The sequence below is a fragment of the Anabas testudineus genome, chromosome 5 (assembly GCF_900324465.2).
Source record: "Anabas testudineus chromosome 5, fAnaTes1.2, whole genome shotgun sequence".
Classification (NCBI taxonomy): domain Eukaryota; kingdom Metazoa; phylum Chordata; class Actinopteri; order Anabantiformes; family Anabantidae; genus Anabas; species Anabas testudineus.
In genome coordinates this window covers 203,455-217,245 of record NC_046614.1, presented here as the reverse complement: position 1 = coordinate 217,245, position 13,791 = coordinate 203,455, and the positions used below count along the sequence as shown (strand labels likewise).

Here is a 13,791-nt window from a genome sequence, read left to right as displayed (position 1 = left end):
ACCCAAACTTCCCCCCTGTCCCTGTTTTGAGCACTACGGGCTTTTTTCTGACGCCCTGTGGGCAGAATACCTTGACCTGCATAGTGCAGCTGAATATCTGTTTAAATGCCTGAACACACCAGGAAACCTGGAGCACGCAACAACCATTACCAGATTAGCCGTTAAAACCCTGGCAGATAAGGACTTCCTCATGACATACACTGAATTCAGAAACCTCAAGGACCTGATCCACTCCCACCTAAAGACCTTCAAATCCCAGAAATCCTCCCACCATGAACAACCCAATCCAGACTCCTTGACCCCCCCCTGCTGTTAGCCAGATGGCTACTCCATTAGCCTCACCTACTCCCACACATGACCTTCCCGTTCAGCCAGCTCTGTTCAACACACACACCTCACCTTCTCCTCTGACGACTGTTGCCCTGAGTCCGGAAGAGGCTGGGGACATCTATGCCCAGCTGAAAGCTCAGTCAGCCCCTGAACCGGACCTCCGGGTCTCCAGCGAACCCGAGCACTCACCATACTGGTGAGGATGGCTCATCTACCCGCCTTGCTCTGCGGGTTAGCGCTCCCGAGGACGGCCCTGCAAACGCCGCCGCTCACGTCGGAGACCGAGAGCTTCACCGGCCCCCGGCTCTGCATCGTCCTCGGCTCCTGTTCAAGTCTCCGCTCCAGTCACCACAGCTTCGGCTCCTGTTCCGCTCCAGTCACCACAGCTTCGGCTCCTGTTCCGCTCCAGTCACCACAGCTTCGGCTCCTGTTCCGCTCCAGTCACCACAGCTTCGGCTCCTGTTCCGCTCCAGTCACCACAGCTTCGGCTCCTGTTCCGCTCCAGTCACCACAGCTTCGGCTCCTGTTCCGCTCCAGTCACCACAGTTTCGGCTCCTATTCCGGTCTCCGCTCCAGTCACCACAGCTTTGGCTCCTGTTCCTGCCTCAGTTCCTGCCTCAGCTCCAGCTGCACCAGCTTCAGCTTCAGTTCCTGCCTCCGCAGCTGCACTAGCTTCAGTTCTTGCCTCCGCAGCTGCACCAGCTTCAGTTCCTGCCACGGCAGCTGCACCAGCTTCAGTTCCTGCCTCCGCAGCTGCACCAGCTTCAGTTCCTGCCTCCGCAGCTGCACCAGCTTCAGTTCCTGCCTCCGCAGCTGCACCAGCTTCAGTTCCTGTCACGGCAGCTGCTCCAGCAACAGTCACAGTTCCGGCCTCCACCACAACAGCTCCTGTTCTGTCTCCCCAGCCTGTTCTGTCTCCAGGCGGGTCGGCGCAGAGGTCGGCGACGCCATCTCCTCCGCCTCCGGGCGGGTCGTCGTCGCCCTAACCCTAACCCCTAACCCTAACCCCCCTTAGTTTCCCTTGTTTTTGTACATATCGGTAATAAATCCTGTTTAAGTTCATTCCTGCCTCGTTCCCCTCAAATTGTGACACAGAAGTCTTGATGTTCATGTGTGGTAAGACAGACTGTCTACAAATGGAGAAAGTTCAGCACTGTTGCTACTCTCGCTAGGCGTGGTCGTCTTGTAAAAATGACTGCAAGAGCACAGCGCAGAATGCTGAATGAGGTAAAGAAGAATCCTAGAGTGTCAGCTAAAGACTTACAGAAATCTCTGGCACATGCTAACATTTTGAAGTTTGCAAAAAAGCACCGGGATGTACAGCACTACTGGCAAAAAAAGGCACAGCACACCCACATCAAAACCTCATCCCCACTGTAAAACATGACGGATGGAGTATCATGGTTTGGGGTTGCTTTGCTGCCTCAGTGCCTGGACAGATTGTTGTCATCAATGAAAAAATGAATGAAGCTTCTTGGAGGACGTGCGTGTGTTTTTTCGTCTGAGAACAACTGCAGAATTTTTGAACTCTACACAACATTCTCCAACTCAGGTACGCTAAAATGACTAATATTCAGCTTTTTCAGTGTGTGGAGTGCAGGATGTTTAGACAGCCTTCCTCCGTACTTTTATCTGTGACGGGTGTGTGTTAGTTAGCACTCTGACGGAGAAGATAACAGCGATAGAGGAGCGCATCCAGATTTTAAAGAGGGTTAGAGAGAGTGAGAGTAGCGTTATTTCCGTAGCGGACTGTCTGGGTGCCGCAGGCGGAGATAGCCAGTCCCCGACTCCGGCATTAGAGCCCTCACAGCGGGACGAGTGGGTGGCGACTCGGCGGCATACTCGCGCAGCCAAAGCTAAGGCTAGCCCACTGGAGCACACCATCCCCGCGCTTCACGTGTTCAACAGGTTTGCCACCCGCTGAGAAACCTGAAAGAACTCTGGTTATAGGAGACTCTATAATAAGACGTGAAATTAGCCTGGGCCTTTAGGGGCCCCAGCAGCAGTGGTCAGGTCTATCCCTGGAGCCAGGGCACCGGACATTGAAGGCAATCTCAGGGCATTAGGACAGATTAGCTTTTCAAAGATAGTGGTACATGCTGGAGCTAACGATATACGCCTTCGTCAGTCTGAGGTTACTATTAACTTTAAAGAGGTGTTTAACTTAGCGAAGGCGATGTCCGGTGATGTAATATGCTCTGTCCCTATCCCAATGAGACGTGGCAACATAACTGACAGCAGATTATGGTCGCTGAACCACTGGATGTCCATGTGGTGCTCCGAAAAGAATGAAGAAGCTAAACAAAAAGTCAGTAAAACCCAGAAAGTCTGTTTTAGTGATTTAATTAACACAGAGAGCTCAAATTCAGAGCACACAGACTGTGTAGCAAGCATCTCTGATCTGAAGTTAGGACTGTTAAATATTAGATCTCTTACATCTAAAGCTCTTACTGTTAATGAAACTATCATGGATCAGGAGCTTGATATACTCTGTTTAACAGAAACCTGGATTACACAGGACGAGTATGTAGCTTTGAATGCAGCAACTCCTCCTGGATACAGCTACATTCACCAGCCTCGTCTGACTGGTAGAGGATGCGTCGTTGCAGTTATTTACAATGATAATCTGACTATCGTACAAAAGCATGTACACAAATTTAAAGCTTTTGAATGTCTTTATAGTAACATAACAAGTATAGATACAAATACAAAGTCTGTCCAGCCGATCCCGCTAATTATCATTTACAGACCCCCAGGGCCCTAGTCTGAATTTCTTTGTGAATTTGCAGATTTCCTCTCAAACCTAGTCGTTTCTGTAGACAAAGCGTTAATAGTTGGAGATTTTAATATTCACTTTGACAATCCAGAAGACCCTCTGAGAACAGCAAAATCATCAACTTGTACATTAGACCCTATACCAACACACTTTCTAAAACAGAAATAATAAAACCCCTGCTGAAAATCATAAATTCTTCACTCAAAAGTGGGTATGTCCCGAAATCTTTTAAATTGGCAGTTATTAAACCGCTAATCAAGAAACCTGATCTCGACACTTGTCAGCTGTCCAATTACAGGCCGATATCAAACCTCCCCTTTATCTCCAAGATTCTCGAAAAGATAGTAGCAGAGCAGCTATGCTCGTATCTACATAGAAATAACATACACAAACTCTATCAGTCAGGATTTAGGCCTCATCACAGCACTGAGACGGCCCTTGTAAAAGTAGTAAATGACCGCCTATTGGCCTCTGATCAGGGTAGTGTCACGAAGCTTGTGCTACTCGACCTCAGTGCAGCTTTTGACACCATTGACCATAGTATTTTCTTTCACAGATTAGAAAATGCTGTAGTATCCTATTTGACATATCGTTATCAGTATGTAGATCTAAATGCGGATTACTCCACATGCTCTCCAGTGGAGTTTGGTGTTCCACAGAGTTCAGTTTTAGGCCCACTGCTTTTTTCCCCTCTACATGCTTCCTTTGAGCTACATAATCTGTAAGCATGGTATTAGCTTTCATTGTTATGGTGACGACACACAGTTATGTTTTATCAAAACCAGATGAGATCAAACAGCTTAATAAAGTTGAGCAATGTGTAAAGGATATATCCTTATATGCGTATTTACGTTTGTTTGTTTGTTTGTTTTTCCTGCTATTCTATTCTATGTCTGCACCTAACATCAGGACAAATTCCTAGTGCTGTAAAATGCCCTTTATCGCACCTGGCAATAAAATGTTTCTGATTCTGATTCTGATTCTTCTGCTCAATCCTGATAAGACAAAAGTACTAGTTATAGGATCACATGCAGCTAGAAGCAAGATTTTAGATCACAACGTAACCCTAGATTGTCCATCTGTTACATCTAGTGCAACAGTCAAAGACCTTGGTGAGATTCTAGATTCCAGTCTTTCATTTGAAGCTCATGTAGATAATATCACCAGGACAGCTTTCTTTCACCTCAGAAATATTGCCAAGATAAGAAATATTTTGTCACTAAACGACGCAGAAAAATGAGTCCATGCTTTCATCACCTCTAGGTTGGACTACTGTAATGCCTTACTGTCTGGCTGTTCAACCAGGTGCATAAACAAGCTTCAGTTAGTTCAGAATGCAGCAGCGAGAGTCCTCACTCGAACCAGAAGATACGAGCACATCACCCCTATATTATCTTCACTTCATTGGCTCCCTGTGAAATTTCGCATTGATTTTAAAATACTACTTTTGACATTTAAAGCATTAAATGGTCTTGCACAGCAGTATCTGAGTGAACTGCTAGTGCCTTATGATCCACCACGCCTACTTCGATCAAAGGATGCAGGCAGCCTGTCAGTATTTCGTATCATGAAAACTACAGCTGGGGACAGAGCTTTTTCTTACAAAGCCCCAATGTTATGGAATAGCCTTCCAAATAGCGTTCAGGACTCAGACACAGTCTCAGTATTTAAGTCTAGGCTGAAAACCTATTTATTTAGTCAAGCATTTTTGTAAATAGATTTGGGAAAGACTCATGGACGTAGAGCATTATGATGAACTGGTATGTTTAGATACTGTCTTCCCAACTCTCTGATCACTCAGGTTTGTTGACGGTGAAGTGATTGGTTGCTCTACATCCCAGGGAGCCCTCATGTCTGTGTTTGCTTCTGGCTCACCCTTTTAGTTAAGCTGTCATAGTTATTCCTGCCGGAGTTTCTGCTGCACTATACTTAATATACATTCACCTCAAACTTTATCATAACTAACTGTTATCTCTCCTCTCTCTTTCCCTCTTCCTGTCTGTTGAGCTACACGTCGTTCCATCCTTTGCCCTCTGGACCTGTCTGACACGTCCTGATGCCCACCTGGATCCACCGTATGGCCCCTATGGGATGTGTGTGGTGACTGGAGTTGGTCACACACTACCATGAAATCGGTTCTGGCCTCAGCAGACATTGGAAGCTGTTTCTAGGAGGTCTCAGCTCAATGCTCGATAGTCCAGGACTGGAACAAGTCTGCCTGCAATAACTAACTGGACTCCACATTAACTTAAAGACATTAACTGTTATACTGCCTGCTGCCTACATAGCATGTAATCACCCATATGAGGATGGGTTCCCTGTTGAGTCTGGTTCCTCTAAAGGTTTCTTTCTGTTGCCTTCTCAGGGAGTTGCCACTGTCGCCCTCGGCTTGCTCATCAGGGACAATCTGATTATTATGATTCTTACACATTCACTGTTCATGTTCTGTTCTTTGGTTGTGTAAAGCTGCTTTGCGACAATGTCAATTGTAAAAAGCGCTCTACAAATAAAATTGAATTGAATTCCAGAGTTTATCAAGACATTTTGCATTAAGAGAGCCATTCACACCAGACATCCCAAGAATATTACTACACTGAAACAGTTTTGTGAAGAGGAGTGGTCCAAAATGACTCCAGATCATTGTGCAGGTCTGATCTGCAACTACAGGAAATGTTTGGTTGAGGTTATTGCTGCCAAAGAAGGGTCATCCAGTTATTAAGTCCAAAGGTTCACATACTTTTTCTACCCTACCCTGTGAATGTTTACATGTTATGTTCAATAAAAACATGAAAACATATAATGTTGGTGTACTATTATTTTAAGCATTTTAAGTTTTTGTATTGTTGTGAGTTAGATGAAGATCAGAGCACATTTTATGACAAATTAATGCAGAAAACCGTAAAATTCCAAAAGGTTCACAAAGTTTTGCAACTTGCCACTGTACCTAACAGCTCACCATCATCGCCTGGCCATGGTGAGGAAACACATTTGGAGGGGCTTGATTTGGAGGAGGTGCTTGACTAGGTGTTGCTTGTCTTCTTTTGCTGGACAACAAAGGTATTGTAACTATTTCGATTTTTGGACATACAGTAAAACTAACTGGACTTCAGCTGATATAAAGAAATATCAATAATGTGAATAACATTAGTTGCTATTCTGCTGTTCATCTTCATGACACTTACATGCTCCTTGTCAATAATATATCTGCTGAACCTCTTCATCTGCACACTCGTAATTTTGGTCAGTGGTATGTTCAACCACCTCCTCACAGAATCGATTGCCTTCTGTATTATCTCGCTCTGCTAATCACTAAACTGCTCTGGCCTGTCTTTTTGGGTGGAGTACTGACCGTTCAGGGCTCGGTTAAACACCTAAAACAAATACACTGACGACAACAATAATAATGAAGAAGCCACAGATGCAAAGTAAGTACATTTACTGAAGTACTGTTGAAAAGTGCAATATTGTGATATATGTACTTTACTAGAGTATTTCTATTTTATATCTTTTTATTTTATGTATTCTTTTACACCAACAGTATTCAGGGAAAATAACTAACCCTAACCCATTACACTTTTTACTCACTACTTTTGTTTTTACATGACGTGTTGTTACTAATTACTTTTTGGTGATTGCAGATTCCTAATACAAGACATAAATGATGCTGTGCTCACTGTCAGCAAAGTGGTTCAGAGAGATCACCTCCCCTCCCCCTCCCCACCAGGTTGCTAGGTAACCGAGATACGCAACGGTATCTTTCGCCTCCTAAAATTGGGGGAGGCAGTGATGCCATCTCAGGCAGAGACGGCTGCTCTGCAGACGGAGTTAACAGAACTACAGAAGAAAGGAAGTCATTTCCAGAGTTCCAATAAGCAAGATAAACGATAGTTTTTACTCGCTCTACTTTCTTGTTCCAAAGAAAATGGGCGGAATGAGACCCATTCTCGATCTGTTTCTTTTCAACAAACACATCATAAAGAGACCATTTCACGGCCCCACGCACATTCTCCAAGTGTGTAGAAACAGCCTTGGAGCCATTACCCAAGAGGGGAATCAGAGTCTTATTTTATCTGGATGACCTGATTCTGATGGCTTCCTCCAGAGAAACTGCAGCGCTTCACACAGAGCAGCTCGTGGAACACCTGTCTCTGCTGGGTTTTGTCATAAATTGGAAAAAGAGCTCCCCCCTGCCTGCCTACTTAATTGTTTATCTGGGAATGTGTTTGGATTCATGCTCTCTCCCGCGAGACGGGAGGCCATCGTTTCTCTCCTCATGTGCATCTTGCCTCACTCTGTAGTGACAGCTCTGTCAGTGATGCGTTTACTGGGCATGATGTCAGCCAGTCACGTGGTGGTTCCCCTCTGTCTTCTTCATATGAGGAAGACCCAGAGGTGGTTTTGCCTTCTCCGCCTGGACCCAATCCGTCACAAGAGACACATGGCATCTGTCCTGCCCTCCATTCAGTCATATCTAGCTTATTGGAAAACTCACACGTCACACATATTGGTGTACACAGACGCATCTCTGTCCGGCTGGGGTTGCATGTGTCTGTCCCGGGTGGTGGGAGGAAGATGGCGAGAGCCACCGTCTCTCCACATAAACTGTCTGGAGCTCTCGACAGTGCTCAATATGCTGAAACATTTTGCTCCTCTATTGAGGAACAAACACATAATGGTGAGAACAGACAACAAGACAGCTGCCGCTTACATCAAGCGCCAGGGCGCTATTTGCTCAGCCCGCCTGCTGGAAACAGCCAGAGGTCTGCTGCTATGGTCCCACACGAACTTACGCTCCATCAGAGCATTTTATAGTGGTATTGCTAGAGCTCAGTCCACAACAGGTTCATACGCAGCAAAATAGTCTGCTTTTCAGCGACGGTGTGGGGCATGGATCCCACTTCATGCCCCCTTCCACAAATTCTGTTTTTTCTCCAGTTGTTGGTAGATCAAGAGTTGGCTGTATCGACTGTTAAAACATACACTGCAGCCATCTCGTCAGGTCCTGAGGGTTTTGAAGAGAGAACTGTTTTTGCACATCCGCTGATAAAATGGTTCTTAAAAGGTGTAAAAAGAGGATGGAGCCTTGGCCATTCTTGAACCTAATCCGGCATTCACGCCTAAAATAATAACTTCCTCCTTTAAATCCAGAGTCATTACATTGGAGGGGTTGAGGGCTTCAGGTGGGCTTGCTGAATTATCAGAATGATGATTTTCACCTAGTAAGATCAAAATATGGAGGTGAAACCAGACATCTGACACTGGGTAAAATCATGGAAACTGCTAAAAAATGTTTTCCCAAAAGGCCATTCACCAAAAGGATCTTCCAAGGACTTCACATTTTATGTGTGACTTCAAGAAACAGACTGTATCAATGACCTATACGCTTGTGGAACTGTATGAGCAATCAAAATTAAAATGGTTAAGACTCTACCTTTGCACAAGACTTTTGGAGATGGTTTGTACTGCTGAAACACAACACATCTTAGCTTGAACTGTGGGAAATTGCAATAGTCATATTTCACACAACTGTAAAACATTTATGAAGAAATAATTGTCAGATTTTTAAGATAATGGACATCTTTAGCTACAGACCTAACTGTACAGTTTGTCAGTGTAAAACAGGTTTGTGTGTAAGGATATAGGATGAATAAAATTATCAAAGAAAAACAAGGGATAAAAAAGGATAAATTATCACATTGATATAAACAATGTGCAGAAGGAACTTTGGCAGCTTGAATGGACTAACTTTTCATAATTTTATTTCTCAGATCAAAGTACATAAAGGACTTATGTATTAATGATTATTTGTTTGTGTGGCTCAGCAAAGAAGTGTCTCTGTAATAAAATGCAGGCGGTTTTGACCTTGCTGGCTGTGGGGAGATGATCTCTTTCAATTCAATTCAATTCAATTTTATTTGTATAGCGTTTTTTTACAATTGACATTGTCACAAAGCAGCTTAACACAACCAAAGAAACTATGGAAATTTACAGGAACTGTGTATATGTATGAATCATAATAAACAGATCCCTGTCCCTGATGAGCAAGCCGAAGGCGACGGTGGCAAGGAAAAACTCCCTGAGAAGGCAACAGGAAGAAACCTTGAGAGGAACCAGACTCAACAGGGAACCCATCCTCATATGGGTGATTACATATTATGTGTCAGGCAGCAGGCAGTCCAGTATAACAGTTCATGTCTTTAAGTTATTGTGGGTTATTGTATGTTTATGTTTATTATTAATTATGTTTTTATTTAAATTATGACAAATATTGAAAATATTGTTTACTTTTGGAACAATGGAATAAAGACAAAATAGTTTGTTTGATTCATTAGAATTATACTGTTTTAAAAAATATAAGTAATTCTTTATAAATAAATATTTATTTTGAGCTGATGTATATACGTTACAGAGTATCTTAGAGAAAGGATAAGTAAAGTAAGAAAGTAAAGTTTTTGACGACTGCTAAAGTAAATGTTTAAAGTGATATAAAAAGGAAATACTCAAACACAGAAATCTCACAATTTTACCGAAAAGATTTTCGAATCTGATAAACAATTTCCCAGCTGAACATCTACCTCATTTTTGACAGTGTTTTCCAACACAACTGTGAAAACACTACAGGAAATATCTTTTGTAATTATTGAATAATCGATCACGACCACTAAGCTGATGGTGGAACATTATCTCAAAAAGGTACTAAAATTTGATCTGCTTTTTGTAGCCAATCTGCAGATTTAAGACGAAGACAAGGAACTCATGGGGCCAGATGAGAACAATGTAAACCTGAATTAATAGAAGGTGCTTTTATATACTTAAAATATAAAAAGGTAAAATCATACAACATACATTACATGTATGACTGAATTAGTAATGATTAAATGTTGTACCAATATAATAGTTGGGGGAATAATGTGCATCATACTCAACTCTGTTGATAATGACATACAGTGAGTTTTCTGTGAGATAAGATGGTTTGATGGTGGATGTAGGGGTCCTCCTAGAACTTTGTATGGCTGTCAATTCCTCCTGGTCGATGTCCTTCGTCCCTCTTACTGTGCTATGACTGATTTTAGTCTGGTGTTCACAGTCAATTTTCAATGTTTATTAATTTTCTTGTAGCGCTATCTGAGTCCTCTAAACCTGAGGACTGGGTTGATGTGCAGGGTGCCCACCAACATACTTTTGGTGGTTTCCAGGGAGTTGGAAGAGTTTGATCTGACAAGCTAGGGTGGCATCCTCAGCATTCACACCTTGTACACACTGGACAAGAGTTCCACCTGCTGCAAGACAGAAAATACTGTAATGCACATTTCCTAACCTGAACTTTCCTAACCTAAACTTTTTCTACTATGGAGTCTGATAAAGCAGTTTTAAAATTCTCTGAGGTCATAATTTATCACAAATACGTGATGCATTAATGTGAGATTTCTATCCTGTAGTGACTTTTAAAAGGCAATATTTTACAAGCCAGGTGATGGCATTGTGTTTGTGGATGTCTAAAAACATTTAAAAGATGATAATAAAAAATTGAACATGGCAGCTTAATATTTATCTACAATCATTTTCAAAGCTGATTAAAAGGGCAGGGTAGGGACCTGTTTTCACTTTGACAAAAGAATTTAACAAAAATACCTCAGTAATGTCAAAGTCACCAACTTTTGCGACCATGATTGATTTATATTGTCAATGAAAGGATAAAGCATCCAAGGGAGTGGATACTTTTTATAGGCGCTGTAATATACTGTTTAAGTAAATTTATTTTATATTTATATTTAAATTTATATATATTTATTTACAACAGACTGCTGGACATGTGTGACAACCATAAGCTACAGTGGGTACGGAAAGTATTCAGATCCCCTTAAATTTTTCACTATTTGTTGCAGCCATTTGCTAAAATCATTTAAGATCATTGTTTTTCCTCATTAATGTACACACAGCACGCCATATTGACAGAAAAACACAGAATTGTTGACATTTTGGCAGATTTATTAAAAAAGAAAAACTGAAATATCACATGGTAATAAGTATTCAGACCCTTTGCTGTGACACACATATTTAACTCAGGTGTTGTCAATTTCTTCTGCTCATCCTTGAGATGGTTCTACACCTTCATTTGAGTCCAGCTGTATTTGAATATACTGATTGGACTTGATTAGGAAAGCCGCTCACCTGTCTATATAAGACCTTACAGCTCACAGTCATGTCAGAGCAAATGAGAATCATGAGGTCAAAGGAGCTGCCTGAAACGCAGAGACAGAAATGTGGCAAGGCACAGATCTGGCCAAGGTTACAAAAAAATTCTGCTGCACTTCAGGTTCCTAAAAGCACAGTGGCCTCCATAAGCCTTAATTGGAAGACGTTTGGGACAACCAGAACCCTTCCTAGAGCTGGCCATCCGGCCAAACTGAGCTATCGGGGGAGAAGAGCCCTGGAAGAGGTAAAGAGGAACCGAAAGATCACTGTGGCTGAGCTCCAGAGATTCAGTCGGGAGATGGGAGAAAGTTGTAGAAAGTCAACCATCACTGCAGCCCGACGGAAGCCTCTCCTCAGTGCAAGACACATGAAAGCCTGCATGGAGTTTGCTAAAAAACACCTGAAGGACTTCAAGATGGAGAAATAAGATTCTCTGGTCTGATGAGACCAAGATAGAACTTTTTGGCCTTCATTCTAAGCAGTATGTGTGGAGAAAACCAGGCCCTGCTTATCACCTGTCCAATACAGTCCCAACAGTGAAGCATGGTGGTGGCAGTATCATGCTGTAGGGGTGTTTTTCAGCTGCAGGGACAGGATGACTCGTTGCAATTGAGGGAAAGATGAATGTGGCCAAGTACAGGGATATCCTGGACGAAAACGTTCTCCGGAGTGCTCCGGACCTCAGACTGGGCCAAAGGTTCACCTTCCAACAACACAATGACTCTAAGCACACAGCTAAAATAACGAATGAGTGGCTTCCCAACAACTCTGTGACTGTTCTTGAATGGCCCAGCCAGAGCCCTGACTTAAACCCAATTGAGCATCTCTGGAGAGACCTTAAAATGGCTGTCCACCAACGTTTACCATCCAACCTGACAGAACTGGAGAGGATCTGGAAGGATAATAATAATAATATAAATGTCAATATGGCGTGCTGTGTGTACATTAGTGAGGAGAAAAAAATGAACTTAAATGATTTTAGCAAATGGCTTCAATATAACAAAGAGTGAAAAATGTAAGGGGGTCTGAATACTTTCTGTACCCATTGTACATATGACCTGCCACTATGTACAGGATTTTGTAATGACCTCCCATCTCCTGGACTGTTTCGTCTTGAAAGACAGACACACTTCTGCTCACCTGGCAAGTGAGCTGAAGAGAGTTTTAACTGAATGGGATGTCAGTGACAAAGTTGTAGCTTGTGTCACAGACAAAGCCAGCAACATTGTGGTGGCCTGAGTGAACACCTGCACTGGGACCAAATACCATGCCATGCTCATATTTTAAACCTCATTGTTAGAGCTGCACTTAAGGAGGTTCAGGGCATGATTCAAAAAATAAAAGCTGTGGTGGAATACTTCCACAGAAGCAGAGTTGCTACAGACAAGATGAAGGCCACACAGCAGCAGATGTGCCAGGAGCAACTGCATTTGAAGCAGGATGTGGCTACAAGGTGGAATTCAACATACATGTTGAAAAGGTAAATTGAAGTTAAGGATCCAGTCATATTCACCCTCACAGTTATCAATGCACCGCTATCCACACTTTCCACAAAGGAATGGCGAATTGTCCATGAAACAGTGGACATTATCAAACCTTTTGAGGTGGTCACGGTTGAAGTGAGCGCTGAGAGGTATGTGATTAAAGTAATTCATGTTTATATTAAACTAGAATTCCTTTATTGGACAAATCAGTGTACAAGTAAAATGAATTTGACTCCTGTCTAACTTTGCTCTAAATGTACATGCACATAATAAGCACAAACTTCATATTTTAAGCAACAATTCGTTATTGATGGATTTTTAACTGTATCCTTACTGTTAACAAAGAAGCCTGACATTGATTTGTAATAGTTAACTGTTATAACTTGCGAGCTTTTGAGAACATTTGAATAATTGAACACTGTCTGTAGGTTTGTGACTGCCTCCAAAGTGATGCTGATGGCAGGGGGTCTTCAGAGGATTGTTGCCCGCCATCAAAGAAACCTGTCGATCCATGAACCTTTTCAAAAACTGGTGGACAGCCTGATGGCTAAGATGCAGAAGAGGTTCAGTAAGGTGGAGTAGATTGAGAAGCTTTCTGATGCTACTTGTTTTTACATTTACAGTAAGCAGACGCTTTTATCCAAAGCGACTTAAAAGTGAGGAACAAGGCAAGCAAACAAAATCTAAGTCAAGGAGGAACATCAAAGCAAAGTGCCATCAAAAAAGTGTTTCTGTTTCAAGAGATGTGAGTACTAAAGAGCAGAAAAGTGTTTTTTTTTTAAGTGCAAAGGAAGATGCAGAATAGTTCTGTTTTCAGCAGTTTTTTTAAATATTGCAAGTGAGGTGGCTGAGCGTGCAGAAATAGGCAGCTTATTCCACCCTCGTGAGATCACTGAGCTGAAGAGTTTCCCTTGGTGTCGACGATGTGGTGCTGGTACCACCAGACGTCGTTCACTGGTCGAGCGCAGTGGACGGGAGGGGATGTAGGCCTGAATGATTGAACTG

The 13,791-nt window shown here is 42.7% G+C and overlaps 1 pseudogene; it reads left to right on the top strand.

Annotated features, from left to right (window-relative positions):
- The first annotated feature begins 320 nt into the window (after positions 1-320).
- Positions 321-13,368, top strand: LOC113151785 (annotated as a pseudogene).
- Positions 13,369-13,791: the final 423 nt, after the last annotated feature.